Here is a 12,778-nt window from a genome sequence, read left to right as displayed (position 1 = left end):
CCCCCCCCCTTTTCTCTTTGCTTTTCTCTCTCTCCATCTCTCTCTCCCTTTCATCTACTCGGAAGGCTTTACTCTACTTCCTTGTCACCCTAATTGATTGCATTAACCTTTCAGCGTATTGGATTTCCCCAGCACCGTGCAGAGAGCACTGTGCAATATGCTTATAATCTGGGCTGTAATGGACAGGGAGCAGTCAACGAGCCCGTGCTCCAACAGGTTCCGCTGACAACTTGTTCTCAGGGCGGGGGAGAGAGAAAGAGAGAGGCTGATGGGGCCTCTGTCCTCCCGTGCCCAGCCCAGGCGGCCTGCAGCTGGCCAAAGCCCAGTGTGTCTTTTACAAAACCAGGAGGCTGGGGGCAAATCTATTTGGCATCCTCACCTGCCTGCACACCCCTGTCCTTAGCCCTTCTCTTTCCTCAGGCCCTGTAGGTCATGTACGTGGAGAAGCCAGGCCCTTCCCCAAGGATCTCACCTGGGGTAACTTGGATCCTGTGCCTCAGCTCCCCTCCCCACATTCTCTGCATTCTTATCCCACTGCTACATCACTTATTATAGGCCGTGCATTGAGGATATGTCTGCAAAGGGCAAGGGCTGTGATACCTGTACTGGGCTCTGTTTGCATTTTAATGAGGTGGTGGGGTTTTTCTCTCCTAATTTCACTTAAATTCCATTAAATCCAGCCAGGACTGGCGAGCTAGACTTTCCCTCGGATGGCTGGAGACCTAAACAGGCCATTGTGCTGGTGAGGGAGTGGGCTACCAGAGGGGTAACCCAATGCTGGCCTGGCCTCAAGCAGGTGCCTCGGTATCTGTGGTGTAGCAGAGAGCGGTGATTTTTACCTTCCTGGGTAAAGACTATACTGTGTGCCGAGAAAGGCAGTGGGCAAGGGCTCAGGTTGTTAGCACTGCAGCTGCAGGAGAATATGGAAGTGACTGTAAAGGGGTAGTGAAGCCAAGCAGCCGAGTTTCGCTGCTCACGTAGGCAGCAACACAGGAAGTGGTGCAAAGTGTGTGAGACTGGCGAAGCCTGCCAGGCTGCAGGTGGGGATGGACGCCTCCAGCAAATTGTTTTTAAAGGACTAAACAACTGGCCAAGGATTTTTTCTCCTGCTGGCGCTCACCTCAGGGTGCCAGCCTGCACCGCCTGTGTTCTCCCAAGCTAGGCTTCAAAACAGCAAGGTGCTTGAACCACCTGCGTAAGTCCCATTAAAATCAAAGGGCACAAGCTCAAATGCTTTGCTGAATTGTGTCCGCAGGGCCAGCCTCAAAGCCCATTCAGGGACTGGCCTGGTGTTCCAGGTTTGCACAGTGTCCTGGGGCCCCTTACACACTACTGCAGCACAAATAAGAAGTCATAGCACTGGAAAGACTTCCATTGACTTCAGTGGGCTGTGTCAGGTGCTTTCTGAGTTAGTGGAGAGTTACCAGTGCCTGTTTCTGGTGAGAGTGACCCCTGCACCCCTTGAGGCAGTAACTTGTCTTTGGAGGCCTTGCATGCTACTGGGATATCTGGGAGGAAAGTGGGAAGGATGCTGTGAAAGACAAGAGGTAGGGACAGCTGTATTCCCAGGTCCCTTGTCACCAGGAAGAGGAGAGAGAGAATGAGACAGAAAAAGAGAAAGAAACTTTATTCCATGCACTCACCCCCTAAAGTGGGAGCTTAGTTACTGACCCAGAGAGGGAGAAGGGACTTTATTTTAGGGGGAATAAAGTAGGGAAGAGGGAAAAGAAGCAAAGGAGGACAAATTGAAATGAAAGAGAGAAAGAGAGAGAGAGACAGCAGCACCTCTTAAATGGAAGAGTAAACAGGCACTCGGAGGCATTAACTTAATTGATTGTTCTGCAACAGGCTGAACGCTGTGTTATTCTGTCGCCGTGGCAACAACCCAAAAAAATTGTCAGCCTGTTTGGATGAAGTGAAGCGAAACATTCTCTAATTTGCGGTGATCCGGGTGTTTGTTTTCCTTCCGAGAGGGCGGGGGCTCCAGTGAGCTATTGTTTGCACAAAGCTTTTTTTTTTTATGAAGGGGAAAGGGACTGGGAAGGAAGGGGGCATTTCCCCCCATGCACCCCGGTTTCGGGAGGAGGAGGGCCGTGGAGTGAAGGCAGCCTGTTCTCCGCGGCAGGAACAGTAACTCTGCTCCCTCTGATCAGCCTTGGCAAACCGGCATCACTGATCCACCGAAACTCCGGTGACAGGAAACTTTTGTGCCGGGGAGAAATCTCAGGGAAAGGAGGAGATGCTTGGCTCACGTGGGACTCTGCCAGGGTTGACACTTTGATGATCTTCTGGGCAAGTTCTTAGACTGTGCCCATCACCGCGGCATGTAAGCTGTCACCCCATGAGTGCTGTAATCCCTGCCTGGGGTGGGATGGAGGGGCAGCTGGGCCTGGCCAAGGACAAGAGTGTCTGGGAGCTGCTGAGTGAGATCTTTATTACATTGTTCTTGAGCCCCATTTGCATCGCAGTCCTTCAGGCTAGGAAAGAGCAGCCATAAATGCCTTGGGGGCAACAGTGTTTCCCCCATGCATGGCTGCTTGCTTTGCTCCTGTGTGTGCATATCTTCATGCATAGGATGCAGTGGGGCAGAGAGAAGACATCCTCTGGTCCCAAGATCTCATTTGCAGTAAGGCTTAGGACTGACAAGGCTCTGGCACTTTTCTGCTCCTTACACACTGCCACACACAGTTCTGTTACTGCTTCACCCCAGAAAGGGACTGTATGAGCCGTGTACAGCCTTGAACAGTGCCACATGGCGAGGTAGGAATGGGGAGGCAGGCAGCCAGCGGAGAGCACGGGTGGGGTTTACTGTGGGCAGGAAGAAGGAAATCCCCAGAGGTGCTATTTGTCCCTGACTCTGGGGTGAGTGGCGCGACACTGAAAGGGCACCACAGTTACCTCTGTCCCTTGCTGGGTGTCTCATGTAGCACTGTGCCCCAGGGACTAGGCTGGAGCTCCTGGGAGCATCACTCGCCATCAGCAGCTGTTCACTGTCCAAGTGAAATGTCACTGCTCTGAGAGTGAACTTCAGCTGAGAAACGAGCAGGAGAAACTTGACGGATCAAGGAGTGAGCCTGCATGGTGAGAGTAGAGCAGGCAGAGGTGGGGCCATGCCCGTGGCTCAGCTATGCGGCTGTGCCACTGACCTGGCACACTCCTGGCACTGAGCTGGTTCCTCCACTTGTGTTTGGGCAGTCACACCCCCATCCATGGCCAGTGGACTCAGGGGAGTTGACTCCTGTTCCCTCCCAGCTTGGAGACATTCCCATATGGCCGTGCAGCCAGCACCACTCCCCAGCAGTGCCACAGCCCTCCCGCAGCTGCGGTCTGGCTGAGATACAGGCACTCCTGGGGGTCACAGAGTCCATGCCTGTGATTTGAAGGAGAGCTGTAGAATATATTAGTGTCAGTCGCCAGAGAGTGCTGCGAGGGGAGGCCGGCACATCCCTGCTGTCTGTCTGGCTCCCTCTCTCCTCTCCCTATTGCTTTGTCTCCTTCCTCCCCTCTGTTTGCCTTCCCTTCTTTTCTCTTTGCCCCATACTGCTAGTCTCCCACTCCCTCTCTCTCGCATCACTCTCTTTGCTCCCTCTCTTGATTTGCCTGCCCACTTCCCTGTTACACTCCCTCCATCCCACTGTCACTCGCTCCCCTGCTCTGTTCATGTCCCCGGCAGTCAAGGGTCTTTGTGCTGGGGATTACATGCAGCCTTCAGCTGTAGCTGGCTGGTGTCAGATGCCCCTCAGCAGCTCCCTCCTGTTCAAGGATCTGTCCCCCTTAGGTCTGCGGTGGGCCTGGCAGGGTGCGGGAGTTTGTCCCTGAGGAGGAAGCTGAGCTGCCAGTGAAAGTTTGGTAGTTATTAGTGTCAGGAGAAGCTAAATAACTATAACTGGTATGAAGGTGAATTCATGGTCTAGTGAGCACTGAAAATATGAGAGGGCTCTGAGACAGGCAAAGTGCGGCGAGGGGAATACAGCTCAACCCTGGCTCAAGGCAGTGCCATGCCTCCAGAGAAAGGAAGGGAAATACGTACCCATTACCCCCAGGCTTGCCAGTGTCTGGGTATTGCCCTTCAGTAGTGGCTGGCCAGGACAAGAAGGCTGCTCTTTCACATAACGAGCATTGCTGAGAGGCATGTTCATGCACACTTGTATGAATACATATTAGACACACACACAGTTCTGTAGAGACATGTGAAACTGGGAACACACACCACACTGCACCTCCAGAGTCCTACGTGTAGTCACCCTTTTGCACACACACACACGAACATGAATGTGGACGCACAAAGATACAATGAGGTACACTCTCTTGTGCAACTCCACAAACACACGAGCGCGCGCACACAACGCAAAAGCACTCCTTGCTGCCTACATTAGACACACGGAGACAAATTAAGGCAAACTCCTCCCTGGTGTGACTGCACTGAAGTCAGACTGTGGAGATGGCTTTGTCCTGGCATATCCTGAACGGTCTGTGCAGCTACCTGCTGTGAATGAAAGCCGAGATGCAGGAAACCTCCAGCTGGGAGAGGCTGATGCCTGGGAATACCGGGAGCTCTGCTGAGAGGAAACCCCCTTCAGCTTTTCACTTGGAGCTGGTAATCTCCCTGCTCCGAGTCCCTGAAACAGGGGAATTGCATTTGAAGCGCAGCCAGTGGCGATTTAGTGGCAGACATTTGCAGAAGAGACTTTGATTAATTCATAGTAAAATAAAGTAGTGCTCAGGTGCCAGCACCACATTCCAGAGTGAGCCAGTGACCTAGGTACGCGCTGGGCCAGGTGCCAGGTGCCTGAGCAATCCCCGCGGAGGTGGCCGCGCCATCCAACCAGCAGCCTCTCCCTGCTTGGGCTTCTTAATTATTGATATTTTTTTTACCCCTTCCCTGGCAAAAAAATAGTATTTGGTAACAACCTCAAATTGCAAAATACTGATGATTTGGAGAATGTGTCACTGAGGCTCCAGGGTGATAAAGGGGAGACAGAGCCCAGCCAACAATCCGGCTTAGCCAGTTTGCCTATTTATTAAGAAAAAGCCCAGATCATTAACTTTTTTGTTGTTTTTCTGTTTGCGGGCAACTCCCCTGCTGGCAACTTTCGGGCAGCTGACAAATTAAACTTGGTATCGGCTTGGGTAAGTGGTAAAGGCAGCAACAGGACAGCTTAATTCTTGCTGGAAAATCTGAAAGAAAGAGGGTTTCTTTGGGTTGGTGGGTGAGCACCCAGGTAAAAACATTCTCTGGCACAGATAGCAACTCACCTGAGTTAGTGGGAGATGTATCCCAAGAAGGTTCCTCTCAAAGCCAGTAGAGATACCCTGTGTGCAAGATCCTGGCTGGCAGGCAGCATTGCTGCTGGTGAGGGCTGGGGGTTCCTGAGCTCTGTGTAGTGGCCAGCCCTTTTGGTTGGTCAGCAAGGAGGTCGGAAGTGTTGGTTCCTAGCAGACGTAAAGTCTGTTTGGGAACGGGAGGTTCAGCTGTACAGCTGCTCTCCCAGCCTGTCACTGATTCACACATTGACGTTGCTCTTAGATCCCATGTCCAAGGGCAGGGAGGAGGCTGGCAGCCTGGCAGAGCAGCTCCTGGCACAGGTTGTGTTGATTCCCTTTTCACCTGACTGTCTTGTCCGTTAGCTGGGAGGAGAGGGGCTTGGGAATGCATTTTCCTGCCTGCTGTATTCCTGACATTGGGATAGGCTTGCTTATACCTTATGGAAAGGTACCCTGTTGTGCCGCTGTGTATACGATGGAGTAGCTCTGCAAACTTCTGGCTCTAGTGTGCCCAAACTGCAGCTCAGGCCCAGACAGGGCTCCTTCAGCGATTTTATGAGAACCTTTATCAGGACCACGTCTATCAGCGATCTGTCTGGGCAAGACGCTGAAGCTAGGACCTGCCTTCCCTGCTGTTGGGAAGCACAGTTCTCTGCTTCCCTTCGGATATCCTCACCTGCCTTCCCTGGGGTCTAGAACAGAGAGACAGGCAGAGCTGCCAGCAAAACTGCCATTGACTCCCCTTGGCCCCGAGTGGTCATTCCCAGAGCTGCCATCAGCACGTGGGAGCTAGCTCGTGGTCAAGAGCTTGTGCTGGAGACAGGATCTGACATCCTGCTGGGGGATTTCTAGACCACTTCTGTAATGGAGTCAGTTTTGTATGAGGCTGGGCTTTACGTTTTAATGTCAACATCCTTGCAAGACAGCCACCCTCTGCCTCCTCCCTGATACGACACACACCCTCTCTGCTGCCATCCCTTTGGCAAAGGTTCACGTGGGCACTGATGGGAGGAGAAAGGGTATTTTTCAAGGTTTCTACTGGGTTTTTTTTTACTCTGAAATATAAGGATGTGCAATTTTTTTAGTTTCAATTTAGCATTGGAGAATTTTATAATTTAGTAATTAAAATCTCTGATAGGCTTTAGAAATTGCAGCTAATTGAATTTAATGGGAAGATGATTTTCAATTTTATTTGATTACCCGGACCCCTGGCATTGGTATTTATGGGAAAAAAATGGGAAATGTGCTGTGTGGGCTAAGATGGCATAATTGAATTAGGGCTAATCGGATTTCTTCGTCATGAATTTCACTATAATTTTCCTATAATTTTCCATTAGATATCTAGTTTACAAATATTCACAAAGAAATGAAGCTCTTTCGGAATGGAGATTGCTGGCTAACAGGATTACAGGGACGAGAGCTCGGCACTGCCAGCCCGGGCTCCTTCAGTAATGCAATCGCTACGTCTGCCTCACACTTCCCGCCCGCCGCCGTTGCCCCCCGCCTCCCTCCTGGCTCATCATCCAAGCCTCCTGCGTGGCCACTCTTTCAGCAGGGCCTTTATGGCCTCTTCACCTGGAGGTGGCCAGTGCACACAGCCAGCATGTGGGTCAGAGCACACATGCACTAACATGCTCGCTGTGTCAGCACGCAGAGGCACATACCCAGGGTCAGCGCGCATGCACACTCCTGCATGGTGGCAACGTGCACACACGTATGCACGCTGTGTCGTGGGGAGTCCCCCACCCCCTTGCTTCCCTGCCACACATTGTATTGTGCGGAGATTCTCCCCCACTCCCTTGCTGCTGGCAGGATGGGGAATCTGTCCCCATTCGGTTCCTGTCACTGGCTGCATCATGGTGAATTCCCATTGCTTGTTCCCTGTCACCAGTTGTCACAGGCTATCCCAAATCCCCATTCTCTGCCCCCCTTGTCATTTGCCTTTGCCCCCACTTCCGGCCAGCCTGATGGTGTTGAGGGCTGGAGCCATGCTCCCAGTGCCAGCCCTGCCTGCCTCTTCCAAGGAAGGTCAGCACTTTCCATCCACACTCCCATGGGCTGCCCACACAAAAGGCACCCCCCGACACAGCTTTCAGCTAGCCCCGACTATTGTCTCATCAGAACGGGCTGCTGTCAGCTGAGTAGTGCCCTCCACAGCGCCTTGCCTGCTTCTGAGCAACGGCTGTCATCAAGTGTCTGTGCTGCTCTGTCCTCCCCACCCTGCTTCCACACTCCATCTATCCCTCTCTTACTCTTCATGTGTTTTAGAGCAGCGCCTGCCCCTGGCTCACTGTGCCAAACAGAGCCCACCAGCTGCACCATCCAGGCACCCTCCCATTTCCCTCTCTTGTGTCCCCATTTCTTTCCTGATTCCAAATAGGCCAACCCCGGAGACTAAACTAAATGAAACTACCCCCTCACCACCCCTCAGATCCAGATGTTGCTCTTCCTCCCCATTGCTGCACTCTCCATCCCACCCACCCTGTGGTCTCTCGTGTCCCCCTCCATCCGCTCAGTGCTGTGCATTTGCACACACCCACTTTCCCTCAGGATACAGGGGCTCCACCTGAAACCACACCATATCTGTCCTCTCTACCTCAGTTACTTGCTAGGGGTCCTGTGGCACCTGACAAAACCCATTGTCCCACCTAGCTGTGCCTAGGGAAGCAGTCACCCAAGAGGAAGCCCAATCCATTGAGTGAACAAGAGGGGCAGACCGAACTGATGATTTTCACCTGATCTGGCCCCTGAAAGTGCCCTACAACTGTGACCAAATACAAGTGCATGGCTGCAGAGCACTTTAAAAGGGCCCAATCCTGCAAAAATATAAACCCTCACTACATGAGGGTTCAGATGAAGGCTCTGCAAAGCATGGCACCTTCAGTAGCTTGTGTCTGCATATGCTGGGAGCAGGGCTGAGCTGGGTCAGGTGTCTTTACATGTGTATCTGGAGTCCTTGAGCTTGCACATGCTCAAGTGTGGGCGCTGGAATGAGGCAGACTGACTGCGACTGTGAACTTTTGGGGGCAGGGACTCTTTGGTCGGTGTGTATACAGCACCTGCCCATTGGGGCTTTAGTCCATGAGCAGAGCTCCTAGGCACTAACCCAAAACTACTGCTAATATTAATTGATAATCACAGGTCTGCCAGAGACTTATTGAGAGTTAATCCTGGTGCCTGCCGCACAGAGACAGTGCTGGGGAGGTTTCAGCCTGTGGCATTTAGGGCTAGACTACGGTAAAATTGTCCCAACTCCCCACCAAAATGCCTGGCTCACACCAGGCAGCCGTTTTAATTATTGCTGTTAATTGTAACTATTTGTTAGCAGCTTCAAATGCCTGCTGTCCTTCCCCCACAAGAGTCCTGGGGGCCCTTGTGCAGCATGCCAAGTGTATGTTCTCTGCTTTGTGGCCTGCTCCGGTTACAACAAATCCCCGGGGGCAGCAGTCAAGTGATGAACAGCACTTGGCTGGGGCACCTGCTGAAGGAGCTGGGATCCCTGGAAGAACAGCAGCTACATGGCAAGAAGAGGGGAGGGGGCACAGGACGAGTGTCAGATTGTTTGAGTAAGACCCAAGGAATAGCAAGTGGCATAAGCTAGCCATGCAGAGCCCCACCCTGTATACTGATACTCAGCACAGGTGATTTGGCAATGCCTGTCAGGCTCGGCATGCCAATAAAATGATTGAAACTGAATTGAGAAGGAAAGGAGTGAAAAAGTAGGAAAGGGGAAGAAAGTACAGATTGTCTGCTCCTGCCTCCCAGGCCCTGAGGGTTCTGGGCACCTCCCTTGATGAAAGAGAAGTCAAACAAAATTGCAGAAAGAGGGCAAGAGCGTTTGCTTAATAAACTCCCGAAGTGGGAGGGGGAGGGCTCCCCAGACCCACAGCCCAAAAGCCAGTATGTAGCCCAGGCATGTGCAAAGCAGAGTGGATAGTGGTTGAGTTAGCCCAAGCCCAGGGGATGGACAGGAAAAGAGGTGAATGGAGAGAGAGGCAGGAAAACATGGGGGCAAGAGAAACATGCTGCGGGTGCCCTACCTACTGTTCTCCCTCCCCAGCAGCACTGCGTCCCCTGCTCAGCCCTGCCATGGTCTCCACAGGCAAAGCATTAACCTGCAATAACAACATTTAATTAATCATCCCGCACCCTCCCATTGCACCTTTCATCTGTGGATCTCCAAGCACCTGGCAAACAATTAATTAAAGCTCTTAGTGCCCCTGGGAAGGAGGGCAGGGACACACACACAGATTGCTTCACTTGCCACTGAAGTGCAGCCACCTCTGGCATGGAACAGGGCATCTGGTAGACACAGCAGGGTGATATTGTGTTACAATTCAGGCTAGGATAATAGACACTACCCTGCCTCCAGGTGTCTCTAGGGTCAGGGCATACAGGAGCTGCCTGTACACCACAAAGTACAACTTTGCCTTTGGGATGATCACTCCCAAGGAGGAGGGGAGAGGGATGGGATGGGATGGGATGGGGTAGGGGAGCTTTTTAAATGCTTTACAGGGAGGACTGACCAAGCAAGAAGCCAGGTGGTCCCAGAAGGAGGGAAGGCAGCCTTTGCTTGGGTAAGAGGCAAGGGTGGGAGGATGGGGAAATAAAAAATGACTGGAGATCTCTGAGATACGAAATCAGGCCTAAGCGTTGCGTCAGCTCCAGGGCGGGAGCCTCACCTGAAATGACACCTCTGTAGGGAGAAGTAGGAGGGGTCATGGGGATCCCACACCTGAGCCTGTGGAGGGGAGTCCTCGGAAGTGTGTGCACATGTTTGTCTGCACGGTGCCTGCACGTGCACTTGAGTGCCTGAGCTACTGTGCTTTTGCAGGAGTGTCTGAGCATGCATGTATACATTGATGCATGAATGTTCATGTTTGTGTATACGGGAGAGTATAGGCAGTGAGGAGGGTGCATCTCTGTGGGACAGTATGTACTCGCTGCGTGTACCTGTGTACTGGCATGTGCATGTAACTGCGTGTATGTGTTTTCCCTCCTGGGTTGTGAAACACAGAGCTTGGGCTCTCGGCGGACAGTGGCGATGAATACAAGTCGTTCCCCCCATTTAATAATGACGTGTCTGTAGGAGAAATTAGAGTGAAGAACCTGAGGGACAAAGGATGCGTCTAGCTTTATGAAACAGAGGGGAGATTGTCCAGAGGCTTTGGCTCTGAGAGCTGGCATGAGGCTGACATCAAGTTGCAGGAGCCTGGAAGTAGCAGAGCGATAGCTGGGATTCTTTGATTCAAAACAACTTCTTTTTGTTAGGAATAAAACCTTCCCTCTCAGGGACTGCAGCCCCCTCATGGCCATGTCTCGCCAGGACAGTGGACCCAGGGAGTGGCACGGATGAGAGCACGAAGGGGGCTGGCAGGCTGGTGTCATGTCCTGGGCTGAGTGAGGTGTGGATAGCTAGCAGGTGTCATTCAGAAGGCAGTGCTGGGTTATTGTGGTGGTGGAGATTGCAGCCACTGTCAGCAACCCAGCACTGAACAGTGGGTGTGTTGACTTCTGGTTTTTATGCTAGGGGCACCTTTAGAGCAGGAGTTTGGTTTCTTCAAGCTGGAAGGGAACTCCAGTATGATGGCTTTGGGGGCTTTTAATCCATCAGTGATATGGAAAGCTGTTAAAATATAGGGCTCCAGTCACCCCCACTGATGCTGGTGCACAACCCAGGTGCAGGTCCCACATCCAGCTGCAGCACTGGTTGTAACTGTGCATGGTGCCTGCAACATCTGCTCCACCAGGGGGCCCACAAGCCTGAAGGTGGTGGGCAAGTCCCAAGTGGGAGAGGGGGCATATGGCACAGGTGCCCTCTGACTGGGGATGCTCCTTTCCCTTTCCACCTGCAAATGCCCCACATTTGTGACTAGGTCAGACCATGCCAACCTCGTGTCCTGGCCCATCAGTGGAACAAATGTTCCTGGCCCTGCGCCCTGTGTCTTATTTGATGCCGGTAGAGACTAGGATGACCAGTTTGAGGGCAGCTGGGATCTTTTGTGCTAAGCACAGGTGTAACGATGTTGGTCTCCTTTACAGGCTGCTAAAAGATCTGCATGTATGAGCTTGGGAATTCATCGACTGTCCCTAAGCCCTGCCAGAGCGGCCTGCTTCACCAGAGCCCAGGGAGCCAAACACAGGACCTTTAAAAAAAAAAAACACGCAGCCTGCTCAAAATACCTGTTTAATCGGGTAAATAATCTGTTCGTTTGTTTTAAAGAAAGAGGCTTATATGTATGTTTACCCAATACGCCTCTCAGAGCCTCCCTCGCATTCTTTGCTACTTAAAAAAAGGCAACAAAAATGAGGAAATTAATTGCAAAAAAAAAAAAACCCCCGCTGTGGGCCAAACGGCCTTCTCCGAGCTTACGCTTGTGGTGAGATTGGCCCAGCGTGTTGAAGTAATCTTAGCGATTGTGACACAGGCCAGTGAAATCCCCAGAAATTCAGCATGAACACAGCTGCTTTGGTGCAAGTCTGTTTTGCCCTGTGCACCTACCGTGAGCACACCTGCCGTGTATATGGGAGCGCGCGTTCTCCTGTGCACGCACTATACATGGCAGGTGCTCCCATACGGGCACACGCGTTCTCCTGTGCACACACTATACACGGCAGGTGCTCCCCATATGGGCACACGCGTTCTCCTGCACACGCACTATACACGGCAGGAGCTCCTATACAGGCACACGTGTTCTCCTGTGCACGCACTATACACGGCAGGTGCTCCCCTGTGGGCGCACGTGTTCTCCTGTGCGCACACTATACACGGCAGGTGCTTCCATATGGGCACACGTGTTCTCCTGCGCGCTCACTATACACGGCAGGTGCTCCCCTGTGGGCACACGCGTTCTCCTGCGCACGCACTATACACGGCAGGTGCTCCGCTATGGGCACACGTGTTCTCCTGTGTATAGACACGGCAGGTGCTCCCATACAGGCACACGTGTTCTCCTGCGCACGCACTATACATGGCAGGTGCTCCCCTACGGGCACATGTATTCTCCTCTGCATGAACTATACATGGCAGGTGCTCACATCCGGGCACACGTTCTCCTGTGCACGCACTATACATAGCAGGTGCTCCCCTATGGGCACATGCGTTCTCCTGTGCACCTACTATACGTGACAGGTGCTCCCCTACGGGCACACGCGTTCTCCTGTGCACGCACCATGCTGTACACAACATGCACACTCTTCTCCAGAAACATTTGCCCCTATGAAAGGGTTTCCTCGCACAACTCCCCGCTGCGCACCGGCGCACGTCACACACTCGCACGTGCCTGGCGCCGTCCGGTGCACACGCGGCGCCGTCCCGCTCCCGCTTGCTCGCAGTGTGCATCCCCCTCTGTGCTGAGCACCCCCAGAGCTGCACCCCCTTTCCCAGCCGGCTCTGCCTCGGGCACAGGCGCTCTCTCGCTGCCGGGATCCCCGCGATGAAACCGGCCATGCAACAGCTCTGTGCTGAGTGCAAACTTCCCCGCACAAACTCCCGATGTCCTCGGCTCTCCCC

General features: G+C 52.8%; 1 protein-coding gene and 1 long non-coding RNA gene across 4 annotated transcripts in view; one reads left to right on the top strand and one right to left on the bottom strand.

The window, feature by feature from the left end:
* CASZ1 (castor zinc finger 1) overlaps positions 1 to 12,778 on the top strand; it is a 272,507-nt gene that overhangs the window by 158,597 nt on the left and 101,132 nt on the right. The gene's annotated exons all lie outside the window — the stretch shown is intronic.
* On the bottom strand, positions 4,996 to 6,221 carry LOC112551263. Its single transcript, XR_003095524.1, has 2 exons — positions 5,257 to 6,221; positions 4,996 to 5,178 (listed from the first exon to the last, which is right to left on the bottom strand). It is a non-coding gene; the product is annotated as an uncharacterized LOC112551263 (long non-coding RNA).

The sequence above is a fragment of the Alligator sinensis genome, unplaced genomic scaffold (genome assembly GCF_000455745.1).
Source record: "Alligator sinensis unplaced genomic scaffold, ASM45574v1 scaffold366_1, whole genome shotgun sequence".
Lineage (NCBI taxonomy): Eukaryota > Metazoa > Chordata > Crocodylia > Alligatoridae > Alligator > Alligator sinensis.
This window is presented reverse-complemented; position numbering and strand designations above follow the sequence as displayed.